Here is a 27,287-nt window from a genome sequence, read left to right as displayed (position 1 = left end):
TTTCTGGATATCTGTTTGACAATCTTGTAGAATGCCTAAAAATTTACTATTATTAATCTTTGAATTAAAATATTGAAAATATCCAAGTGTTTTGTTGTAATATATTATTAATCACCTATTTGATTAATTTTTGAAATTATATATTTTTAAACACTTAATATTATGAAGTTTTTTTCTGGTTACTGTTTCATATTTAAATGAGTTTGATAGTATGGTTGATGTAATGTGCCGTAAAATTTAAGCAAAATTAAAAAGCAGCAAAATTTTAATTTAACATCTGAGGCTTTTCTATTACAGAAAAATTACTTTGAATTTGATAATAGTAGTTAGGCTATGGTTTTCAACTGCTGTAACTTTCCTTCATTCCATAGAGAAAGATGTGTTTGTTTACCAATTGTCAGATATTTACATTTGTTTGCTATTTGATGGTAGAATACTGAAATAATTAGCCGAATCAAATATCTGGTTTATCTGCCGAATAGGCAGTATACTGAGTATCAACTGAATATAGTAAAATGTTATTTTAATATTTTTATGAACACTTAATATTATGAGTTATTTTTCTGGTTATTGTTTTGTTTTTAAATTATTTAGTAATTTTCAGTAAATTACTGCCCTAGAGCCAGAGTTAAGGCAGAAATCCTTAAAGTACACCACCAGCTCAGTCATTCCATTCGAGGGCTGTAGTTTCGTGCTTATTAGCACTCATGAGCCCGGATTAGGAAGAAACTGCGCTGAAGGTGGAAAACAACTTAAGGGAGCCAAGAGTGCCAAACAAATTGATAGCTCATATAGGAGAAGTGTTTGATACTCTTGGCTTCCTTAAGAGGTTTTCCACCTCCATCTCAGTCACTTCCTATTCCGGGCTGAAGAGTGCTCATCAGCACGAAACTGCAGTCCTCGAATGGAATGACTGAGCTATCGGTGTATTTTATAGATTTAGTAATAGAGTAAGGTTCAGGGGCATGCACAGGGGGGAGGGGAGAGAAAAACACCTGTTAGCCTGAGCATGAAGGGTGCCTGAGATTTTTAAAATGAGAGCTGAAATATGTGTAGGGGACAAGGAGTAAACAATATGGAGGAGGGCCAGTAAAAAATATTTGTGACGGGCCTCAAAATTTCTGGGCACGTCCTTGGTAAGGTGAATGAGGTGTGTGATAAGATTTAAGAAAAATTGAAAAAGCAATACAACTTCAGCTAAGTATTTTCTCTTGCATTAAATTTACTTTCAGTGTGATAATACTACTATTAATAAGAATTTGCATATTATAATTTTCATTCATTGTTTCAAAAAATATATTTTTGATCTCCATTTGTCAAATATTAAATTTTTTCAATATTCCGTTGCTGAATATTAAAGTACAATCGACCAAACTGAATCTTCGGTGCATCCGTAATTTGAATTATATCTGTGACAAAGCAAATTTAACTCTAACCAGGAGTTTGCAATTTTTTTTTTTTTTGCATTAAAAAGTTTAACAGTTATTTTTACATTTAAAAAAAAATCATTCAAGGTAAAACTAAAAATAATTCTTCAATTGAATAGGCTAACTCTTTAGAATATTATATAAATCTAATAACATAAATCTAATAATATTCTATCCAAGTAGCATTTTTTTTTTTCTATAGTAATTAATGTTACTTTTATATATTGTTGCAAATAATGCCAAAAACTTGAATATGTAAAATCAGTTTTAAAAATTCAAAATCCAAGTTTTAAAACCATTGGGAAAAAGTTGGATCATTGTTTAAATGTTGTTTTCAAAAATGTCGGGGTTTGGGGGGGGGGGAGTGAGAGAGAGCTTTTTTCAATGGCTTAAAAAGTCTTGGTAACAAAGTTAAGGATCTGAAATGAAATTACTTCATAAATTATTCGAGATTTTTCTTACTTTGTCATTTGAAGTCATTGGGCATTTTATTGAATACCCTTGTGGACTTAAAAGAGGAATTAATGGTGTCAGTTACAGTTGTATACTCTTCAAACAAAGGATAAAAAGGTTGTCGGAAGGTTAGTATTTAAATTTCACAAAGTGAGGGCTTTGTTTTTTTAGCAGAATAAAAGATGTGTGTATAGGATTTTTTTTTTTTTGATGAATAGTTAAGAGGAAATTTTATTAATTTTATTTATTCTATTTAGTATATTTTCCAATTTTTAAAATTATTTTTTGCAAGCAAGGTGAAAAATAAAGTCTGAGGCTTTATTATTTTTCTCAGAAAAAAATTGCATAGCAAACTTTTTTTTTGTATATAGAGTTTAACTCGGTTAATATGAAGTATCAAAAAGCTATGAATTCGTTTGTATTAGCAGTTATTCGTAACTACTGTGAATGAGTGATTCTGTGGGGGGGGGGGGGGGAGGGAAACGAAGAAATGCTGCTCTTCATTTAAAAAATATTGCTGCACGAATTGTACATTTAGCACATTCATTTATAAGAAACGAGATATTTATTTCTGAATATATTTGGAAAATATTGGAAAAGGAAGATGATATCGAAAATCACGGAATAGGTTGTAATCTGCAATGGAAGACGAACAATTTTATCTACGTATAAATTGCAATTTCCGCGGGTCAACAAATGTACGCGGACTGTATTTTCTATGCAAAATAATCTATATTTTCTTCTTGATACACGATGGGACTTCTACTACCAAACGAAGTGATGAATAATTTCTTGAAAAGGATACTACAGTATTCAACCACAAACGTTTTTAGTAAGAGGTCAGGAATTTTTGTTATGCAACATTCAAACAGCGTCCGCACATCACGTTCGCCACGTCAAGCGGACACACTTACGTTTTCCGAAAAGAGAGAAGCATTCATACTTTGCGGAAAGCGAAAAAGGCACATGTCAGTCTCTCACCCAATAGAGAGAGCGCGCTCATCTCGTGGAGACCAATGAAATGCGACGCCCAACTCGACGGACGTCAGAGCCGTCACATATCTGGCTTCTAGGCACGTTGACGGGTCGCGCACAATACGGCTTGCTGTCATAGCAACGCCGACCGAAAACTGGTTTTAGGGAGAAAAGTATACGTCGGTGACGGATGTGCGGACGCATTGTGAATGTTGCATTACGCAACATTCACACTACGTCCGTACATCCGTCACCGACGTATGCTTTTCTCCCTAAAACCAGTTTTCAACCGGCGTTGCCATGACAGCAAGCCGTATTGTACGGGACCCGTTGACGGGACGAGAAGCCTGATATCTGACGGCTCTGACGGTCCGTAGAGTTGGGCGTCGCATTTCATTGGTCTCCACGAGATGAGCGCGCTCTCTCTATTGGGTGAGAGACAGACATGTGCCTTTTTCGCGTTCCGCAAAGTATGAATGCTTCTCCCTTTTTGGAAAACGTTACTCTGTCCGCTTTACGTTTCGAACGTGATGTGCGGACGCTGTTTGAATGTTGCATTAGCCGCGACTTGCAATTACGCATTATGCGTGAAATTTTCATTGTAATTAGATAGCGAACCAAACTTAACGAACAAAACGTTCGTTTTTGCCGTGATTTCATATTAAGAGAGTTAAACTGTACATATAATGAATGTACTTTATTTGATTAGCTTTAATGTGCTACTACGAGGGTTCGCCGATATATATCACGATATATGTCCGATTTTTAAATGCAACTGAATTTTTTAATAATGCTGCAGATGTATTTTAACTTGTAAGTTGTCTTAAGAAAGCATATTTAATTTGCTACGTTCTTCCTAAGGAACCAGTATGTTCTATTGTGTATTGAGGTAAATATTGGAAAAGATGAAAAGTGATTTGCTGTTGCATTTAATTTAATGTTAACAGAAACTGATTTTGCAGTTTCAGAATACCATAATATTAGGCTTGTGTTTTACATGGCTAACTTTAATCTATGTTTCAGGTGCTTTGTGGAAATAAATCCAATGCCTAGGTCCAAGACATAAAAGATGATTTTTATTATTTGTAAATGTTGCGATTTGTAATACATTTGTTATGCTGTATATATGTATTTGTAAATTATTTTGTATTGCTCAAATTCTAAAATAAACAAGATCTCCACGTAAGGTTTCTTATTTTTTCTGTGTTCAAAATATTTTCAACAATAGAGAGCTTGGATTAAATTGTCATTTGGAGGTAAAACTCAGTACCAGCAAATTTTGCATTATTGTGATCTACTGTACTTAAGTTTTTTTTTTTTTTTTGTACAAGCTTGCTTATTTGGTTGGAACTCGAAAAATAAAGCTCGAGTAAAATGTAAAATTTCAGCATTTCCCTAATGCTGGTATGGAATCCAAAACTTATTTTTTCACATAGCTCAAAAAATCATATCTGCAGGTATACGTTCCCATAGTAGTACATTCAAATGCATATGCAATTGCAGATTCTTGCATTTTTTTTTCATGTTAGTGCACTTGAATGCATAAATGTTTATTGCTGGGTTTTTTACTTGATTTTAGGTCCTTTTTTATCTTTGAAAAAAATTTTAAGAAGTAATTTTTGTTTCGCCATGTATCATAGAAGCCGACCTTGAAGAACCATTGCTTATCATTTTTTGTGTGAATGATTGGTTAAATATGTATCTCCTTATAAAAACTGAAAGATCCAATCGTTTTGGTTCAGAAGTAACAAGTTTTCTGAGCATTTTTTAAAATATTGCATGTTTTTTCATTTTTGCTGCATATTTTCGTATTTTTAGTGCATATTTTAATCACTTTTTATTGAATATAACCACAGCTCTAATTATACATTAAAAAATAATGATAATCAATCTTGTACATTGCGTAACAACATGTAAGTACTGTGTAGTGTATCTATTGGGTTTTTACTTATTGATTTTTAAAAAATTGAAGTCAATTAAAATATTCTCTTAATTAATGCCTTTATTTTTAATATTCCGTAACTGTTACAGTTGAAATGGTAAGCCTTAATTCTAAAAGGAAACTCTCTCTCTTGAATTAATTTCTTACCTGTATTTATAACTAATAGACTAAAGAGATCCATTCATTTAATTAACATACTATAAAACCTGACCAAATGGGTTAAATTACTGTGAATACTAGTAATTAGGTGCCTATGCACATTTTAAATGGTTACAAAAAGTTTTTCATTAAGAGTTTTTCCACGTACTAATCGTATATGGTTACAATACCGTAAAGTGGTATAGTTACGGTACATCAACATACTAGTCCTATATGGTAACAAAACCGTAAAATGTTACGTTGTGGTATCTTTACGGTTTTTTTGACGTACTAGTGGAATATGGTTACAAACCCGTAAAATGTTGCATTTACGGTTTTTCTCCGTATTTTTCGAATATGGTTACAAAACCGTAAATTGTGGTATTTACGGTTTTTCACCGTACTAGCTGTATACGGTTAGAAACCGTAAAATTACATGTTTACGGTTTTTTAACCATTTTAGTTGAAAATGGTTTTGAACCCGTAAATGTGAAGTATCAACCCTAACCGTAAACTTTACGGTTAATCAGACGGACACACTGCTGCCGGTTATTTCACCGTAATTTTAAGATGAAATTTATAACAATGTGCTTTAACGTTGATGTTTACAGTTATTACTTTTCTTACTTGGGATTTCGAGGCCCCTGTTTTCAATGCCGAAAAGTAAGAGCTAATGGAAATATGAAGTCATTCGACCAAATTACTTTTAGTCGGATGTTTTTACATCCATAAGCTCACATTTTTCCGCACTGAAAAAGGGGTTTCTTGAAACCTTGAAACCCATGTTTGCAATTTGCTGCAAATACGTGCACTTATAACTTTTTTTCCTTACCGTTACTTTGTAGCACAAAGAAGGCATTTATTCAATTCTTAATGGTGAAATGTGTTTTCCAATTCAGAATTTCTTAATTTATTAAGCGGTTAAAACGTATTTGGACAAAGAAAAAAATTAGTATGAACTAACTACAAGTGAAAAATGTTCTGGAAGTGTGACAGGAAGAATAAGACACGAATGTTCTTTCTAGGCGATTCTTATCAGTACTCCGCACATCCTCCAGGTGGTTACACCACTGCTATCCACTTCCACGGAAAGCAGGTAAAGGTTGACTTCGTTTTATCACTTCATTCACACCCGTGTAAACCTATCAAAACTGCCGATGCCGGTGTTTTTTGAAAATTTCATGAGATAGCGAACACGAAATATTTCAGAAAACTTTCCACTTTTTCTAAGTGAATCACACCAATAAACCAGCGTGTTTCTCAGCGGCTATACAAGACTTAAACAACCTTAAACATAGATACATTTGTACATGTTATCTATAATATACAAAAATGGCTGCATGTGGGCGTATGTATGTTCCTTATACAAATCCACTGTTTATGTCATAACTGGGCACAAAGGCCCTTTGATGCTCAGGAGATCACACAGGAGAGTTTTTGCCACAAAATCCGTGAAACGAATGTTTGCGCATATTAATAACAATGACTGACTTTTGGTATTAAAAAAAATAATAAAATCCAACGAGGTCTAAATTTAAGTCGTTAATTTAAGTCTTAATTTTGAGTCATAAAAGTTATCTTTTATTTTTTCTTTATTTTTTAAAGCCTAGTTGTCGAATATGCAAAACTTAACAACTTTTATTTTCAACGTTGACTGTGCAACGCAGCTAGTTGAGAATAAAGTGAGTCTGGCTTATCTAATAAGTAAAAAATGACAAAAAAAAAAAAAAAAACTAAACCCATTTGGACAACGTGCCTGTGGGTTAGACTGACCATGACCAGTGACTGAACACTTAAACGCAATTTAATTTTCAAAAACTCTTTCATTGCTAAAAACTGACTTTTGGCGCAGGACAGTAAAAACATTTTAATTGATACGAGTAATTATTTTTGTTGAAGATGGGAGTTTTTTTTTTTTAATGTGGAGTAAAATTTATAAAAGCTATTCGTCCGGTTTTAATATTTATTGGAGGGGGGGGGGGGGGAGAGCGAAATGAAAAGAAAAACGGTGAAATCCCGCTACAACGAATAACTATACAACGTAATAACTATTTCAACGAAATAAATTTTCAGCTCCGATTCAATTTCCATTACACTGCTCGAAATTCCTTTACAACCATCAAAATTTGCGGTCCATTGAAGTTCATTGTAACGGGATTTCAATGTACTTGCTAAATAAAAAATTCTTTTTACTGAAGTTCGTTAATTGGAGTCTCCTATATTTAAAACGAGGGGTTATTATTTAATTATTTCATTGCCATCTCTCGATAAAATCAAAGTTTTTCCTTAAGTCCTCGCTAAAATCCCTTACACAAAAGGATTTCCTCTAACCCTTCTTTTTTTTGCTTTTTAAACCTTAGTTTAAGTTTAATATTTGATGCAGAATCTTTTACTCTGTGTCGCATGATAAAGAGCAAATTCAATTCAAGCCTGCTTAATAGCCAATCCTCATTTGCCCAGCTTCTGAATGAAGTGTTAACGGCTCATAAATGATGAATGTGCATTGCCGAGCGCTATAAGTAGCTTGATTTAATCCAATCCTCAAACTAAATATGAATGCGCATGGCTTCTACTACAAGCCAAAGATCTCTAATCCCTCTTAAATACACAGATACAGCTATTTATTTAAGAGCGTGTAAATGTGTGTGCTTGCTGTTCCCCCGACACTGGGTCTGCCTACGAGACGAATTTTATTTTTAATTTAAAGTACGTTACGTCAGATGCGCTATTAAGTAGCCCTTTTTCCACACTTATCAGTTGTTGGATCAGACGCTGGGGGATATGAATTTTTCAACGTGATCGTGTCATTTTTCCCAGTTTTAGTTTAACCGAATTCGTATATTTACGTTAATTATATTTTTATATTTATTTTCTTTTACATTGTCCATTATTTTTTTTTACAGAATTTGCTATTTTTCTTAGCATACATTCGGTATCCATTGGCAATAAATAAAGCAGAACACTGATACATTTTTTTTAGATACATATTGTGTTAATTTGTAATGAATATTTAGTTTCGAAATTTAGGATTTTGCTTACTGAAAAATTCATATGTAAAAATGAAACTTAGTAAGGAAAAGCAGTACACAGTGAGCAGAAATTTATTTATCGGCAAAATCTTTTATCCAAAATTTATAAATACATATAAACAGAAACTATGCATAACTCACTTTAAAGTGATATCAGATTTCGTCTCAGTGTTTATCATACCTAGTAACACAGTGACACATTGCCATGTACACTGCTCAAAACAATTGGGGGAGCACGTGGTTTTAACAAAATTACGCAAAGATGTATACCAATAAGTAACATGAAATGAATATTCCATAATTTAAAGCTTACCAGGAAACGGAAAAAAGAAAACTTTATATGCAAATCAGTGTTCATGACGTCAAAAACCTGAAAAAGGAGATAAGGGCAGAAATCGGGATGTTGCTGGAACGTCTGTTTTATTGCTGTAACTGTGAAATTCGATTGTGCAGTATTTTTTCTAGAAACAAGGTTACTTGAGAATGTCTCAACAACGTGATTTACCGGAATCCATGGCATGGCGTGTTATAGGCAGGCTGGAATCCGGGCAAACATAACGCAGTGTCGCGAACGCTGTTGGAGTCTCCAGAAGTGTAATTGCAAGGCTGTGGAATCGATTCCAAGAGACAGGAAATGTTAGACATCGACCAGGGCAAGGTCGGCCTGTCGACGCCTTTACAGGAACTGATGACCGGTATATACTGTTAACAGCCCGTCGAAACAGAACAGAGAATGCTACGAAGCTGCAAGGACAGTTGCCCCTGGCAACATGACAAAGGATGTCCAGCCAAACTGTACGTAATCGGCTCCATGAGGGAGGGCTCTATGCACGTAGGCCAATGGTCTGCATTCCGTTGACCTCACGCCACCGTGCGGCCCGAAGAAGATGGGCTGCTGAACATCGAGATTGGGAGCAACATGATTGGAGCCATCTGCTGTTTACAGATGAGTCCCAAATCAGTCTGGAGTGTGACATTCGACGTCTTCTGGTATGGAGGGACAGGGGCGCTCGAAATAACCCCGCATTCATTCGTAAAGGTCACAATACAGATGAGTTGATTGGATGGTATGGGTGGAATCATCAAAAGGCGGACGTACGGACCTACATAACATTTAGAATGGCACTTTGACGGTCGGAAGGTATGCAGACGAGACACTGCGACCTCATGTCATCCCTTACGTTGGAGCCATTGGAGATTCCTTTGTTTTCCAGGATGATATTGCCCGATCGCATAGAGCTCGTCTGGTGGAGAACATGCTTGAAGCTGAAACAATACAGCGTATGCCAGCCTGCTCTCCTGACCTGAATCCAGTCGAGCATGTTTGGGACCTGCTCGGACAATGCATTGCTGAGTGACCAAGACCGTCTGTTACTGTCCGAGACTTGGAGATGGCACTTCTTGAGGAGTGGAACAGTATTCCCCATAGTCAGATCAATAACCTCATCGCATCCATGGCAAACAGGTGAGCAACAGTCTTAGCTGTTCGAGGAGACCACATACCCTATTAAAACTTATGCATCATGCCTAAACAGTACCTTTTTTCATCGTTTACATGTAACCAAATTGTTGCCCTAAATCATCTTTTCATGTTTTTTCTCTCCATATTTTCAAAGAATTAAAGTTTAATTCTAATTTTTTTACTTCTTTTTTTTGTATTGCGCATGGATACGCGTGTACTATCCAATGTATGCCAATACGTGACTGTCTCGCTCGGTTTTCTTCACTTTTTTGCTTGCTCCCCTAATTTTTTTGAGCAGTGTACTCTATTACAAAAAGTATATTACTGTACGTGGGGATTACTTTGTGACCGATGCCTAAACACATGCAATAATTCACTACACAGGGTGAAAATTTAAGTGTCAAGTCGCGTATTAAAACAGACACGTTGTGACACTGATTTTGTTTTCGTGGACATTCATAACCATGGCAATGTGCAGGTTGTTTACAGAGATCGCATCTGGAATGTTTCGCATTGGAGATGAATTTTATTTCTCAATTTCGGGTAGACTTGACACGACATTGTTTTACTGTGAGTCACTGCTCCTTGTCTATTTCAGTTTGTTCAAAAAAAAAAAAAAAGGAGTGAGGATGGAGGGACAAAATGTTTTTTTTTCCTTTAATTATTCCATAGTTAAATTATTATTCCATATTAATTAATTATTCCATAGTTATTAGTATTAAAAAGGAGAAATACAGCATCATTATCACAAGTCAAAGGGCTATTGTTAAATTAATTACAATTAATAGTTTGTTAATTTACTTACAAATTTTAACAGAAGATTACCCCATATTTGGAGGATATAAAGCCAAAAAAAATAAATAAATATATAAATTAAAAATAAATGAAATAAATAATATTCAATTCATTTGCACAAATATGAGGCCTTTTTTATACACGGCATATTTGCACTTTGTCCCCGAAGTTTGAGACTTAGGATCTTAATTGGGATATATTCGAGTGTAAGGAACCATTATGTATCCTTATAGGAAGTATCAACTTTCCAAAAAAGCTTTCTTGTACTTAAAAACTAGTGATTTGTACGTGTTACGACCTTATGCTCGCAACACATTTTTTTTTATATACAGTTTATGTTGCTACTTCATATTATGATACATAATGGTACCTTATACTTAAATATATCACAATTAAAGGTCAAAGGCTAAAACTCCGGGAATAAAGTGCAAGTACAGTATAACTTCGATCTAACGATACCCGATTTAACGATTTCCTCAATTTAATAATACATTTCACTGGTCCGGACTTGACTGCATCGAATGTCTATGCTCATCGATTTAACAGTATCCTTGATTTAACGCTAACCTTTTAAAGTTCACTGACAATCGTTAAATCGAGGTTATACCATATGCGTAAATACGTCTCATTTGTGTAAATGAGAAGAGCAAAATAAATAAGTAAACAAATAAATAAAACTCGATATTCCCGGCGTATCAACCAACGTAAAACACGGTGCTGAAGACTTTATTAAAAGCACTTATCCCGAGAAAAGTGACTTATTACAATATATGAAGCTTAGGGATCGCTTAAGCGATAATATTTAGAATTTATATCATTAGTTTCGTGGCTTGAAACAAGGTTAAACGCATTTAAAGAAAGTTTCAACTGAAGATTTATGATCACAACGAGTTTTGTATATAAAAGCAAGTTAAAAATAATGAGAATAGTGAAATACGTACGTTAAGATTTAATCTACATGCAATCAAAAACATATTTTACTTCCAGTCTTCTAACACGAAAAACCATCGCTTTACCCTCAGTGTCAAAACTGCATCAAGATAAAGCAAGCAGCAGCTTATCACGATCCACTTTTAATTTTTTGAAAACAAATGAACTGTTATCGGGGTCATAACCTTCAAAGGCATGTTTGATGCTTAATCCCTTGATCACCCATACATAATAGCAGTACTTATACGTAGTGTAAAAAGGGGAAAGTGAGTCAAAGTAAAATAGTTAAGATACATTGCGTTTTTCAAAGTGAACAATTTGTATATTTATTTTGCAACTACAATGCATAAAGAGTAAACGATGTATTCTGAAATAGTACTTGCATTGAAATGCTATTTTTTATATTTAGAAATTTCCCCCCTTTAAATAAAAGTGGAAAGTTATTCGTTTTACGCGCATGGAGCAATGTGATAATTAACATATTTTTAAGGAAAAATATTTCCTTTCGGATTATTAAATATATTGTTCTTTTAAGCAATTAAAAATAAATGAATGAATGAATAAATGAATGAAATAACTTGATGATGAATTTAAAAAAAAATTTAAATTAATAAATGAAAAAAAAATGAATGATTAAAAAAAGAAGGAATAAATTTGAGTAATGAAAAAATAAGTGTACGAATAAATGAATGAATGTGTAACAGGTAATTGCTGAATGAATAAGTCAATATAAAAATCAATTAATAACTGAAGGAATAAATTAATGGGTATAAACTGCTTCACTTTTTCCCACGTGCACTTGACAAACTGTGTTACACATTTAAAATTAAAACATGCTTAATATATTAAATAAATGATTACTTCAATAAATATCAGTAGATTTCAGTCAATATTTTAGATGTTAATAACAAAAAATTAATCATTTCGTAAAAACAAAAATTATTTTTGATATAACTGCAAATTTTACGATGTCAATGTCAAATTTTAAAAATGACTCGTATTCTTATGTACATTGACCTAAAGAGGAAATTTTTTCTGACTGGAATCAGAAATGCGAAGATAAATAATACAGTTAAAATATTTCCAAACTGATGGATTTTTCTCGATTTTGAACTTTTAAAAATCGTGTTAACCTAAAACGGCAGTCTACAAACATTCGTGAAGTTTCGAAAAGTTGCTTAAGAAGAATTAGCTGAAATATCTGTTACAACACAACAAAGGGCTTTATCGCCATGAAAATTACGTAGCAGAAACGTAGTTCAGAGATGAAAGAAAGGGTTACCAAAAATTGAACATTTCATAAGCAAATATTTCACGTAAAACAGCTGTATGAGTCATTCCATGTCAAGTGACCTAAGGGTCCCAACTCGACCATCTCCGATTTCGATGAAATTTTATCGAGGCCCCCGTAGAGATGCCTTTGAAACTATGTAATCTCTGCAAATTTTCAGTTTCCTAGATCCAAATCCTGAGGATTTAGGATCTCCGAAAAATGATCCATGATGGCGGATTAGCTTTTTGTGCCAAATTACCAAGTTTACACCAAGTTTATAGAAAATTTTATTACACAGATAGCCTGAAGTTTTAGGCGCTTAAAGTATGTTTGAGCGTCAGTATATTCAAGTATTTTTGTGAATTTGAGCTCGTTACATTTTGTGTAGCATGCGCGTGAACTTGTGAAAATTCGCGATGGGAATTTTTTTTCTGGATTTTTGGTTGTCATACAATCTGAACAAAAATAATTGAAAAGCTCGTACTGCATGATTCCATTGTAAAAATGCTTGTTTTTAATGGGTTACAGTTACAGAGCTTAAATATCTATTTTCTAAAAGATATTGTGATTCAAAGTGCGCTAGCAAAACCGTTCAAGTGAAAAATAGCCCATTATCAAAGCGCTATAGCTCAAGTTTGTCACTTCGCATCTTCTTTTCGTTTATACCATTAGAAAAAAAAAAACACATTTTTTGCTTTAAAAATAAGTTTTTTTTTTCGATGGTGTTCTTTCGAATAAGGATAAAAAACGAGTTTGAAACTGTATTTGTCGTAACGAATTGCCATGTTCAATCTCAAATTACGGGACATTTTATAACTCTGGAAGCCTGAAATTTTGGAGCTTAAAATACTTTTGGTTTTTAATACGTTCTAGTATTTTTGTGAATTTGAGTTCAGTAAATTTTGTGTAGCACGTATGCAAAGTCTTGCCAAAGCGCACCAGAGAACCTTTTTCCTAAATTTTAGTGTCATAAATTTTGAACAAAAATGATTCAAATGCTCGAACTTTGTAATTCTATTGTCGATATGCATGTTTTTAGTGGGTTATAGTTGCAGAGCGTTAATATTGATTTTCTAAAAGATATTGGCATCCAAAGTGGCTATCAAAATAGTTCACATGAAGAATAGCCTGTTTTTAATGCCCTGTAGCTCAAGTTTGTCAATTTACATCTTCTTTTTGTTGGTACCACGAGAAAGAACGTATTTTTTTTCCCAGAAAAATAGTTTTTTTCCCCGATGGATTTTTTTCAGACAGCGGGAAAAATTGAGCCTGAAATACTATTTGTCGTTAGCCAGAAAATCTCGTTCTACACTGTTAAAACCAGGGGTTCCAGACGAGTGAATATATTCCCTCTAAGGTGAAAGCATGGTGCACTAAGGTGCAATACTGGCCAGGAAAACAGAGCAGAGGAGCCAAAACAACATGCCATCACAGAAAGACTTGCTGAGCATGCGCTTTTGCCTTAGACATGCATTCAACCACTTCAATATAGCGGACAAATGATGGTTGCATCTATGTGTCTTTCACATTGAATGAAGTACACTATTGGATTAAAACACAACTTTTCTAGGATTAATTATCCGAAGTAACAAATAAGTACAGCTTTTGATCACTTTATAGCTTTTAGGGCTTTCAAACATAGTCAAAAGTATTTAAAAGTGCATTTACTGCTTTTCAGTTACCATTACTGTCGTTTGGTTTCAGTTTATTGTTAATGTCGTGTTATTTAAATCATTCAAAACGCTACCAAAAATATCTATCATTATTTTCTTGAGTACTCGATAAACAGCATTTAATCACCAAAATAACCAGCCAAGATTATCAATAATCAACAAGTGAGGACCAGAACAAAAATGTTTCTTGTACTTCGTAGAATGTAATAGAATAGCATGCAAAAACGTAAACAGCAAAAAAAAAAAAAAAAACTTTCTCCGTCTGGCTTTTTTTTTCCCTTTTTCATTCAAGTGTTTGAATCAATTCCTGTTAGCGGTTAATGTCTCGATAGCGTTAGAAGTTTCTTTTGGTTTTTAAACTATGGAAGCACTTTATGTGCATTTTATTTTGTTACTCTTGATGAAACGTTTATGAAACGATTTTTTTTCCGTAAATGTAATATCCTAGAATATTTTTGGCTCTTCATGTAAATAATTCATAAGTACCTCTATACTTCATTTTCGACACGCGTCATGTTTAAGTAAATGTATAATTTCTCACATTATTTAAATAATTACTCGTCTTTAAATAAAACATATTTGTGACAGCTCTTTGATACCAAGTGAAGGGTAGATATATATTGTTTTATTAACTTTTAACGTTAGGGGAAACCCGGCTAAAGTGGATACCCCGGGCAAAGCGAATTTTGCCTATAACTCCCAAATAATTAGTTGACCGGCAGCTGCGTTGTCAAAGCAACGGTCGTCTGTTGCCGCTCTGTGTGTGGCTAAAGTCCTGGTTTCCTAGAAGCGAAATCACCGAGCTTTGACGTCGCTACTCGGCGTGACGCTGAAATCAAAGTCAAGTGATTCCGGTGTGTCACTCACAACGCCGATTTTGCTCGGGCGCGCATGCGCAGAAGAATCAAGTTTTCCTCTCGGCGAGAAGCGACGCCGAAGGTCGGCGATGCCCTCTTAGGAAACCAATGCTAAACACGTCGAGACGAGTTCGCGTCACGCAACGCCAGTGACCGAACAAAGTATGTTTTGGGGAAAACAATATTAATTTACAGAGGTTAGTGTTTCATTTATAACTTTAACACTATTTGTGACATGTTCTTTGTTATGAGTGGGATTTGATGTACGGTTATTTAGCTTTCAACTATCCGTAGACGACGAGTTTAGATGCTCTGGTTTTTTAGTAATTTTTAGTAACCTCAAAAATGTTCCTGAAGGGCAAAGCGGATTGGGCAAAGTGGATACCATATTCACTATGCCCGGTCATGACAAGTCCCTTCATCCGAACCTGGAAGTCCTTCAATTTTAAGATCTCAAGTCAATGCTACCATTGAACACTGTCCTTATACTCCCATGGGATCTGAAACAACAGAATAAGTCCAAGGCAATGATGTTCCCGCTGCTCACCCAAACCTGAATGTTCTAAGGACTACTACAGTTTTCAATTTTATGACTTATTCCTCAGCCTGTTAAACCAATAACAACACATAAACGAAAGCTATAGAGATCTACACTCCTGACAAGTACTCAAGTAAAGGACAATCAGAAATAAAAACTTGAAAAATCAAAAAGGAGTGTCATAAGTAACTAGATAATGTTTCAACTAAAGCATCTTAGAAGACTGTTAAAAAGACCACTACCAAAAAGTCTGAATCAAAAATCTCTGCTACAAAATGTAGGACTGCATAAGAGAACGATGAGAGGAAGGAAGTAAAGAAATGTTATGATGTAAGGTGCATTTTCTGTGGTGAAATGTTCATTAAAGAAGATGATCAGTCAACGGAAAACACTGTCGTGTTTGTACTCAGTGGTGTCATAAAGAGTGTTCAGCATTAGAAAATGGTAATGATTTTGTTTGTGATGACTGCAATGATTAGTATTGTAGCAGAAAAATGTTTTTTATTTTTTTTAATATGCTCCTAAATTTTGGATGTTGACTTTTTTTGTTTAATTTCTTTGTTGTTATAATAATTACTGCAATAATTAATATTGTAGAAAAATCTTTTTTAATATGAGTCTTCCATTTTCAATGCTTATTTTGTTTTTAAGTTCTATTCCTTTGTAATAACTACAAGAATTAGCATTGTAGCAAAATAATGTTTTTCTAATATGTTCCTTTAATTTTCGAGTTTTATTTCATTTTTAAGTTCAATTTCTTTGTTTGTAATAACTACAATAATTAGCATTGTAGCAAAGAAATGTTTTTTGGATATGTTCTTTTAATTTCCGATAGTTATTTTATTTTTAATGTTTAGTTTTATGACAAATAATGTTGTTGTTCGCTTTGCCCTAGTACCGAATCCACTTTACCAGGGGTGTAGGGCAAAGTGGATATTCATGCCATTGTTGAAAACTGGCCTTATATCTAATAGTGTAATTAATATTAAGGAAAACTGTTACAGCATTACGTAAGTTCATTAAATGAAGACTGATTATAAACATTTGTTTCACTTTCCAAAGTTATAACTAAACGACAATAATCAAGAAAAGCTTAAAGTATTCACGTTGCCCGGGTTTCCCCTACTTTGTAAAAAAAAAAAAAAACTCATCAGTATGCTGAATTTTTTCACAAGTTTTTAACGGTCCCCGAGTGATTATTATTATTTATTTTATGAATTTTTAAGAAAACGATTAATATTTCACTGGTCTGAAAAGTTTTTCATTTGCTCTTACCGGCCCGTGGGTCAAAAGAGGTTGAGAAACACTGAATTAGAGCACGATCAGATGAATTAAAGCAATGAGCCCTTCTTAACTATGTTGAAAACTCTGAAACATGATCAAATGCTGTAATTACAAGTTTTAATCATTTCCAGTACTCAGTTCAATGTGAAAAATGTCCAAAACGTAGAATATCATGAATCAAAAGAAAACTATTAAAAAAAATAAAAATACAACTGTATTCAAAAACGCACACAATACGGGTAAGGGGGAAGGAGGATCTACAGTAAGGGTGCCATTTCTCTCTCTGAAGGTTTCTTTTTTTTCACCCCGGCTGCCTATTTTTTAAAAGGTGCATGTTTTTCATCCTATTTAGAGGTGCCAATTCGGCTCCGTATTGGGTACTGCTGGTGAACAACGTTTCTCCCCCTGAAAGGTGTCAAATGCATCCTGTAGTTTTAACACTATACAATAAATAAAGAATGGTGAATGCCGTGTCAATCGACTTATAGGGATTTTGTAACTGTTATAAGTCAGAAATAGTTTTTTATTAATCATTAATAAAGTTCTTTTGCAAATTAAATATGTTAGAATCAGAAAAGTATTTTGTTCAGGAAGCAGACTGAACACCAGACAGAACAAGATAATTTTTTTTTTATCATATTCTGTAAAAGAAATATAAGTTGAAGAAGATGAGAATAGGTTTTTAGTCTATTAACAAGTTCTTTTCGCCAAAACTAAAAATGTTCAGAAAAAACTTCATGTTTAGACTTAGATGCTCAAGCAATGTATGAACTTCATTTTTTGATAATTCAGCTTGAATAAATAAAAAATTAACCTAAGAAATGTGGCAAATAGCGAAGTTTTTATTCAATTCACAGTCTGTTTAACAATAAAACTCAAAATACAAAACGTGAAGAAAAACTTCATATTCAGTCTTAGATGCTCAGGAAATGAATAATCTTCCTTTTGAGGTAGTTCAGCTTGCATAAATGAAAAAATGAAGCAAATAATGAAGATTTTACTCTATTAACACAGTCTCTTCGATAAAACTAATTAACTGAATTAACTGAAAATAGAACCGAAGCTGATACTAAAACGATCATTTTCCTTGAAACTCTTATTCCAAAAAGAAAGCATCCAAGAAATGATATAAAATTAAATCGAGCAAGTTGGTTATTTCCAACTTGTAAATCAATGTCTAAGTACAGGTATGCTGCATACAATGATAAGCGTTTCATTTCTTTAAATGACATCTGCCGCGAATTTGGAGAGCGATGCGAGTGTACTTACTTTCGGATCGATGTGACAGTACGGATATTGAATCTTTGTCCATTGTCGTCAACATAAAAGATGCTCCAAGAGCTATAGTGATGTCGGAGAGGGGGCTAACTACAAATTATAGATGAATGATGGGTAGTGAAAAGGAAGCATTTAGCAAAGAAATAAAGATGGCAAAGAGAGAAATAGATTCCTCAGCAATTGGTAGAACCATTTAGCACTATGAACAGCTAAGTCTTTCCGTTGGAACGGATTCTTCGTTACTTGTTTTGTTAAAATAAGACCAACTTGAATTCGGTTTAGTATAAGCCAAAATTATTGGAAAAAAAAAAAAGAGTCGGTAAATACTAAAAACGGAATACTTGGAATGGGTAAGCAATAGATTATAAGAAACACTTTTAGCATTTTTAAATGCACTTTGATTTTTAAATCACAACTACACAGCTACCTGAAAATTCAATTTTTATCACACTTTGCAGAATTTCTAATAATTCTTGGAAAAATCCAATTCTTTTTATGTGTCGAAAAAATTCTCACACTTATTTGTATGCAACTTCAGAAAAAGGTAATAATTTGAATGTTACAATTTTGACAATGTTCTTAAGTTTGTTGAAAGTGGCTGGATTTCAATTATAATTCTCAGCTATGAACTCCAAATACACTGGATAGTGATGAACGTACTAACTGACACTTTTTAAGGAATAAAGACTACGTCTTCTCTTTTCTCTTGCCCTATGGAAATAAAACTGTTTATAGTGATATGTTGACCTCTAAGTTAATGAATTTGAGTCCTTAGTCCACTATTACACCAAAGCGAAGTACGTGAGATAAAAATCTTTCAATACCCAGCAATAACTTCAAATCAATACTATAGCTTCAGGGTACAAAAATGCTGTTTGCTTAAAGTGAAAAGAACAGAATTCTAACAGTTAATTCGTCATATAACATCATCATCTACGAAACTTTCTAGTTGCATTTTTCAAATATATATTAACATATGGAGCTTGCTTTTCTGCAATCGCTCTGTCAACGACATGGAAGTGATGACCATTTATTGGGAGGCACTGAGGAGATGACCATCATCACCAGTAACATAACGATGATAAATGCCTTAATCATCGAGAGGTGGCGCCATCAGTTATCTCAACCTCCACAGTTTAGCCATGAGGCTGGAGGGGAGGTTATCCAGTCTTTTGGACAAATGGTAACTATTCAATGACCTGCACACAGGACTTTCGGGCACACAGATTTAACAAACACAACTCCCGCATATTATTGGTGAATTTTGATGTCCTTTGGCATCGAACTTGAGCACGATAGGTGCAATGTCCAAGGCTCTAGGCTCCTGATGGCAAAACAAAATTTAATGTATTTTCTGTTTTGCAAATAGAATGCTAAAAAATGGCAAAGAAAAAAAAGGAATAAAGTGGGGTCTAAAGAATAAGGGTTTTTCCAACTGCGATGTCATTTAAATGATTGTCGCGTGACACACAGAACAACACGTAAGAAATGATGCTGCTTTGAAGTGTCATACAAGTTATAAAACCCTTAACATGAAATGCTGTCACGAAAGCTATCACATGGATAGCTGCGTAGTTACATTACAGAAAACATATCGCACTCTCTAAATCATTCGCAAAAAACATACGTGCAGTAAACTACGTTCATAAGAGACAAAGAGCGATTGGAAAACCAGTATTGCTTAATTCAGAAAGTGCTCAATCGATTTGAACAAATGAGTCACTTTTACGCATATGTTTACAATACGTTCACACTACGACTTTTAATTGTAATTCTTTCGAATATAAGGAACCAGTCATTAAGTATCATAATATGGAGTATCAACTTTCTAAAAGCTTTCTTGTAATAAAAAATGATTTGTGCATGTTGCGAGTGTGACCATACGGTCACGCCTGCCGCATTTTCAAGTGCAAAAATTGTTTTTAGAAAGTTGTCAGTTCATATTGTAACACATAGTGGCTCCTTATATTCCAATATATCTAAGATCAAAAGCCGAAGTTTGAAATTTCGGGAATAGATAATAAATATATGCGTAAAAATGACTCATTTGTTCAAGTCGATTGAGCAAAACAAAGAAAAAATGAAAACAAAAACGTTTAGTCACTTGATTCAGCAACAATTGTCTGTGTTATCTATACAATATTTATGGAGGAATGACTCTCAGTGACTTTGCTCTCATATTTTTAAAACCTTCTTACTGCACCCGCATTATCTAATAGAAGTTGCTCCTCCTTGACGCTTAGTGAAAGTAACTCTTCATGCTTCAAGTTAAAAATTGCTGTTCTTGCTTCAAGTAGAAAGTAGATGTTCTTGCTGCAAGTTGACAGCTTCACGTTTACAACAGCCTACTTCATGTCTCACTGAAAGTTGCTGCTCTCATTTATAGCTGAAAGTTGATTTTTATATATTTACTACTTCTATATTCCTGTATCGTGTAAAAGAAAAAGAAAGAAAAGAAACTAACTAACTTTCCTTCTTTTTTTGATATAACTAAAGTGATGTTTTTTTGATTTTTCAAAGTTTTCTAGAAATCAGGGGAAAGATAAAATGAGTTAAAGGTTCCACTTTCTAAATGTAAACTTTTCCAACTCGCTTTTAATATTCCATTTGAAACAATATGAGACAAATAAAAAAGCACAGTAACAGAATTATGATAGTCTTCAGTAAAAACAAAGTTATCAACTTACACAAAATTGGAGTATTAATTTAAAAAAAAACTAATTTTTTTTTTAAGGAAAAGATTAATTTTTTGAAAGTTTTACGGATCATTTTCATTAATCTGAGTAGCGTAGGTTATTGCTGATAAATTTATGTGGTCCCCTTCAATACGAAATATAAGACGGTATCAGTTTCAAATAGCTTTCATCAAGGAATTGCCTTTCTCTAAAATAAATACATATTTTTTTTACTAAATTGTTACTTTCATGTCGAAAGTTTTGCTATGCATTATAAAAGGTTATCAATCTGCATTATGTATGCAATATGAAAAAAATATAATTGTAAAACTGCTTTCATATTTCTGAAGAGTATTTTATCATTTGCACAATAGATAAATAAATAAATATAAAAAAGAAGCTCATTATTAAACATTTTGAGAGACTTTTTTTTTTTTGACGAAATTATCCTAAGTGAAAAGGAACCTTCTATCGGACGTTATATTTGACCCAACTTTAAAACAAACGTTTTTACAAGAGAACAAAACTGTTTTCGAGAACTTTCTCACGGGTACGAATTTTGGATTAATATTCAAATCAGGTAATTCTGCCATTAAAATTTATGAATCTGTATTTGACCATGTGCTTTGAGATAACTCATTTGTATATGAAAAACGAATAAAAACAAGTTTCCCCAATTGGGAAGTCACGAGAGATCATTGTGACTTCTCTAAAAATTCCCTTTTTCGGCAAATTTGGGGACATAATTTAAATTTTTAAACCCGAATGTCACTTTTCATGAGATGTATTTACGTGCGCTTACCCGTATCATTTCAGCAAAATTTAGAGATCCATTCGGCAATTTGAGAATTTCCGACCTCCCAACAATTTAAAACTCGGGGATGTCTTGGAATTCCTTGGGGAGGAATTCCAAAATGTAAAGTAAAACCACCAGTAATTGATATTGCAGCTAGTAGTTGACACTGCTCCGGTAGTTGATACCAATGAAGAAGAAGCTGAAAGGTAAGCGTTGCAAACTTAAACACCTTTCTGTAATTTTGGTTAAAAAGGCATTTAGTTATTTGTTTAAAGCCTTTTCATGCAGAACTATAGAATGGTGTTTAAATTTGCAATGCTTACTTTTTAGCTTATTCATTATAAGTGTCAGCTACTAGTTGCAGGTTCAAATGCTGGTGGTTTTTCTTTACCACTCGTTTAACAGAAGAAGTTGGATATCTGTTGCTTCAACAATATGTATCATCTCAAATCCCTACGTTCACTTTTACATAACTGTTTAAATTCTTCTTTTAAATTTTAAGGAAAAATTACCTTCACCTAGCAGCATCATTTCTCATCATCCTGAATTTCAAACAGGCCTAGAAATAGCGTTGATTTACTTTCTCGTACACCTCTTTGGTTCAAAGGTAACCTAGGGTGGGGTTGGCAGAGTCACTTATCACGCAGTGACAAGCCGGCGTTGTCAAAGGTTCGTTTCTACCCTACAGCTTGGCTGTCCACAACTGTTTCTCGGTAGATGTATCACACAGCGAGTTGCAGCCGTTATGTTACTTAAGGCAAAATATTTTTCTTTATATGATACGTCACCACGAGATTACACGAGCAGCAAAGAACAATCATTGACATTTTTTTTTTCTACAGTCGGTTTTCTGGGAACTCTTCTTGTCAAATTCACTTGAAGAATGGAGAACTGCAGTCATGGATACGAGACAAGTTTTTTAACTTGAAAGTTACGAGCACCGGTGGCGTAGCAAGGGAGGGAGGGGGATCATTCCTCCTGAGCCCTTCAATTTTATACATAGTATCCTAGTATTCTAATTTATATACATGTAAGGGCCGGTGCGTATAATCCCCCCCCCCCCCGGAACGTGAATTCTGGCAGCGTTACACTGTTAAAACTACAGGTTGCGTTTGGCACCGGGTGAAACGCTTGTTCACCAGCGACACCCGAAAGAGAGCCGAAATTGCACCTTTAGCAAGGGTGAAAAACTGCGCTCCCTTCACCTAACGTGCACCGTAGGTGAAAGATACCCTAGGTGAGAAAAATGGCACCTTTATTGCTTCCTATAGAGATTCCCCCCCCCCCCCCCCCCGTGTTGTGTGAGTTTTTGAATACAATTGTGTTTTATTTATTTTGATTTACATATACGAAGGCATTTGATCACATTTCAACTTTTCGAACATAGTTTAGAAGTGTTCATGACTTTAATTTGTCTGTTCGTGCACTAACTTTCTTGTATTCACACTTGGACTGCTCAATAATTAATATGTTGTTGACAACTTTTACTGCATGATCCGTACTGAAAATGAACAGGGAAGGTATTTATCAATCATTTGCCGGAACAACCAGAAATATTAGGTATCATTAGATTAGAATCATGGGAAAATAAAAGCGTTTCATTAACGCTTAAAATTTTAATCGAGCGTAACATATCAATACTTATTATAAGATTCGATATTTGAGTATCCCTATGCGTACAAGATAAATACTAATTTAAAAGCCCTTCTTTCCAATGTCAAGTTTGCCGTCAGATTAAAAATAAAAACGAGTAGATAACTACATTCGCTTCATGGAATAATGCCCAAGGAAGATACGTTAACCAAAACACGATGTGAAACTCATGAGTCACACTGAGTGAGAGAGATTTCTTTTCACGCGGTTTTTTTTTTTCCTCCTCCGCCTTTGCTGCTCTGTTCGTTTTTACTACGTAGTTATTTCATTGAAGAAATATACATTGGTATATAGGCTGCTCACGTCGCGTCGATGCATTTTTATTCCGGAATTAGCTATTTAATTATCAGCTGGTTTAAAGTTTTTATTTTTAATGTTGTTGTTGTTCAAGATAGTACTGATAGATAGTTTTAGGTAACAGTTTTGCAGGATATAAATAGCAAGATATTAAATATTCAATAAGGTAAACGGAACAATAAGCAGTTGTCAACATACTTTAAACACTTTAAATATGTTCGAAAGCTCTAAGAGCTACAATATGATCAAATGCCTTTACTTACGCGAGGTTTCGAAGATTAATCCACGAAATTTTCAGTTTTGTACTTCATTCAATGTGAAAGTAAATTTCGTTGCAACTTCCTTCGTTCGCCATTCAAACTGAAGCTGTCGTTGGAGTTGTTGTCAGGGCGCATGCGCAACGAGTCGCTCTCCTATTGAATGGTCTTTTAGCACTTGAGTTAACGTTGTTCATCCACTGAGGAACCAAAAGCACCTTAACGACACTTCCTAGCCTCTATTGCACCCTGAGTCACCGTTTTTCTCACCCTAGGGTGAAATTCATTACCCCTGTGGCACTTCTGGTCTTAACAGTGTAGTGATGAGCACAGGTACATCTCCGGAGCGTACGCATTACATAATGGATAGTTTTAACCCCATTTTAATTTTTTGTGCAATCACATTGCTTATTGTTCTCATTTGACGGTTTTGATGTTCCTATGATTTTATTTCCCCCCCCCCCGCCTCCCTCTGCAGCACCACCGTCGACCGGCCTCACGATGCTGCTCCTCTAGAGAAATCCGTCTCCAGGTTGCGTCCATAGCCTACACACACACACACACTCATGCATGCACACAGACGCAAACACACACGCATACATGCACAGACTCACGCATACACACACACACACCATGCATGCACAGACACAAACACACACGCATACATACACATACCTATACACATACACACACACCCACATACTCATGCCTGCCGCACAGAAACAAACACACACGCATACATACACATACCTATTCACATACACACACACTCATGCCTGGACAGAAACACACACGCCTGCATACACACACACTCGTGATTGCGAAAAACATAATTTGAATTCAAGGAGTCAAAATTCAAATTAATTAATTAATTTTTTTTTTTTAAATTTTTCTGGTTTGACAATTTTCTAAATCCTTAAAATGAGCAAGCAGATTCCACTACGTTAGCTATTTATTAATTTCAATCAACCTTACTGTTTACTGCAATTTTTACATGGAATTTAATGACATACAGTTGAACTTGTTTATACTGACATCGTTCATAGTGGTAACTCTGAGTCAAAAAATTTGAGTCCCTTCATTTGCCCACATACAGTAATAATGATCATCTATAACGTCAATTAGCTATAGTGTCACACATTCTGGGTCCTTTGATAACGTATTAAACGAGTTTCAATGAAACCATTAACCTTGATTTATTTCCCTTCGCAAAAATAGAAAATTGAATAAAAATTAATGCAATTCAAAATTTTAACTGTTTCTTAAATATCGTGAGTGCTTTATGAATTTTACTTTCAATAGATTAATTTTTTTTATTTATTAAATACTTAAGGGTGTAAAGTAAATGTAAAGTAGCTTCCGCTTTAGTTAATGAAAATATTTTCTTCACGGTGTAAATATTTTGTGGAATACAGCGAGAAAGTTTTTATGTTTTTTCCTGATCAAGTCAATACACTTTTGCGAGATTAGAAGAAAACTTCAACTCTCAATTTTCATTAAATTTCAAATGAGCAATAGATACGAGCTATAAATCCCCGGGCACATGCCATAAATAAGTCATGTCTATTGTTCATTGAGCTACATCATTGAGCTTTAGTTTCATTTAATATCTTTTTCCATTATTGTTTTATTTAATGATTTTTTGAGCAATCACGATTGCTTATTGTTCTCATTTGACTGTTTTTGAGGTCCTTTGATTTTTCCCACCGCCACCCTGCGCACCATCACCGTCGACGGGCCCCTCACGATGCTGCTGCTATAGCGAAAGCCGTCTCCAGGTTGCATCCATGTCCTACACACACGCGCATACCATACACAACTACACACACGCACGCACACACAAACAAACCTACATATACATACAGACACCTACACATACACACACACACACACAAACATACACATACACACAACTATCCACACACTCATGCTTGCACACAGACACAAACACATATGCCTACACACATGCACATACCCCCCCCCCACACACACACATTCATACACACAACTACCCACACACTTATGTCAGCACACAGACACAAACACACATACACATAATCCGTACACACAAACACACAGCGCCTACATACACACACTCGTGATTGCGAGAAGCATAATTTGGATTCAAGATGTCAAAATTCAAATTATTATTATTATTTTTTTTTACTAATTGGTCATATATTTGTTTTTTTTTCTAGTTTCATCCTATTAAATGTTATAGCTTTTTTTCTTGCTATAAGATAAAAATAACAAGGTTTCGGTTTTAGAACAGTAACTTGAAGACGCAATAAGAAGCATTCAACAGTTAATGCATTTAAAAAAAGATTGTTATTAAAAATATGAAACTAAAACGCATAAAAACTAAAAATGTATCTCCTTAATATGCAATAAAAGTAAAAAGGAAACATTGAATGTAGGTTGATCGTCTTTCTCTACCTATGTATCACAAACAGTGGCGTACACAGGAATTTTTCAGGGGGGGGGGGGGAAGTTCCAAGGATCGAAGGTTCATCATTCTCATATCATACACCAACACGCATCCAAACATATTTTTTTAACTTTATCGATTGTTGGGAGCAAAAGACATTGAAAAAAATTATTGAATTATTACTTAGCATTAGTTCATAAAATTAATTTATTAATTACAAACACTTAATTAAACTACCATAAAGCACAAAAATGAATGTTTTTACTTTTCTCATTATTATAAATAAAAACAACGAAGCAGAATCATCATTTTTGAACAATTTATGTTAACATACTGTTCGATTTCACAGGAGACGAAAGACATGAAATGAATTTTATTTTTTACATCTATTAAGTCCGAAATATTGTTACCTTTGCATGGAGTTATTTTACGTTCCACATAAATAGGATTAACGTCAATCAAAAGAAGGGCGATGAGAGGGGTCCGGACTTCCTGGACTCTCCCCTTGTGTACGCCACTCATCACAAATACAACGTTTAAAAATTACGTTCACAATAATTAAAATCATTTTAAAATGGATGTTTCTATTCGTGCATCTCACGTAACGTTTAAACGTTTCATAAGCGTTTTTAAAATGGTTTTCACGATGTTGAGCACCTTTTTAAATGTTAATGAAACGAAGTGTGCTATCATGGACATTTGTTGCTTTAAAAAATGTAGGGCACCTGTTAACTCAAGATAAGTCTAGATAACTTTTATTCGAAATATTCATAAGCATAAAGATATTGTGATTAAAACATTATTAACCATTCTACCCAACCAGTATTTATTAAACATTTTTTAATGCAAATCCAAAGGGTTGATCATTGCTTGAAGTTATTTTACATTCCACATAAATAGGATTAACGTCAATCAAAAGAAGGGCGATGAGAGGGGTCCGGACCTCCTGGACTCTCCCCTTGTGTGCGCCACTCATCACAAATACAACGTTTAAAAATTACGTTCACAATAATTGAAATCTTTTTAAAATGGATGTTTCTATACGTGCATCACACGTAACGTTTAAACGTTTCATAAGCGTTTTAAAATGGTTGTCACGATGTTGAGCACTATTTTTAAATGTTAAT

This window comes from Uloborus diversus, chromosome 3, assembly GCF_026930045.1.
Source record: "Uloborus diversus isolate 005 chromosome 3, Udiv.v.3.1, whole genome shotgun sequence".
Classification (NCBI taxonomy): domain Eukaryota; kingdom Metazoa; phylum Arthropoda; class Arachnida; order Araneae; family Uloboridae; genus Uloborus; species Uloborus diversus.
This window is presented reverse-complemented; position numbering follows the sequence as displayed.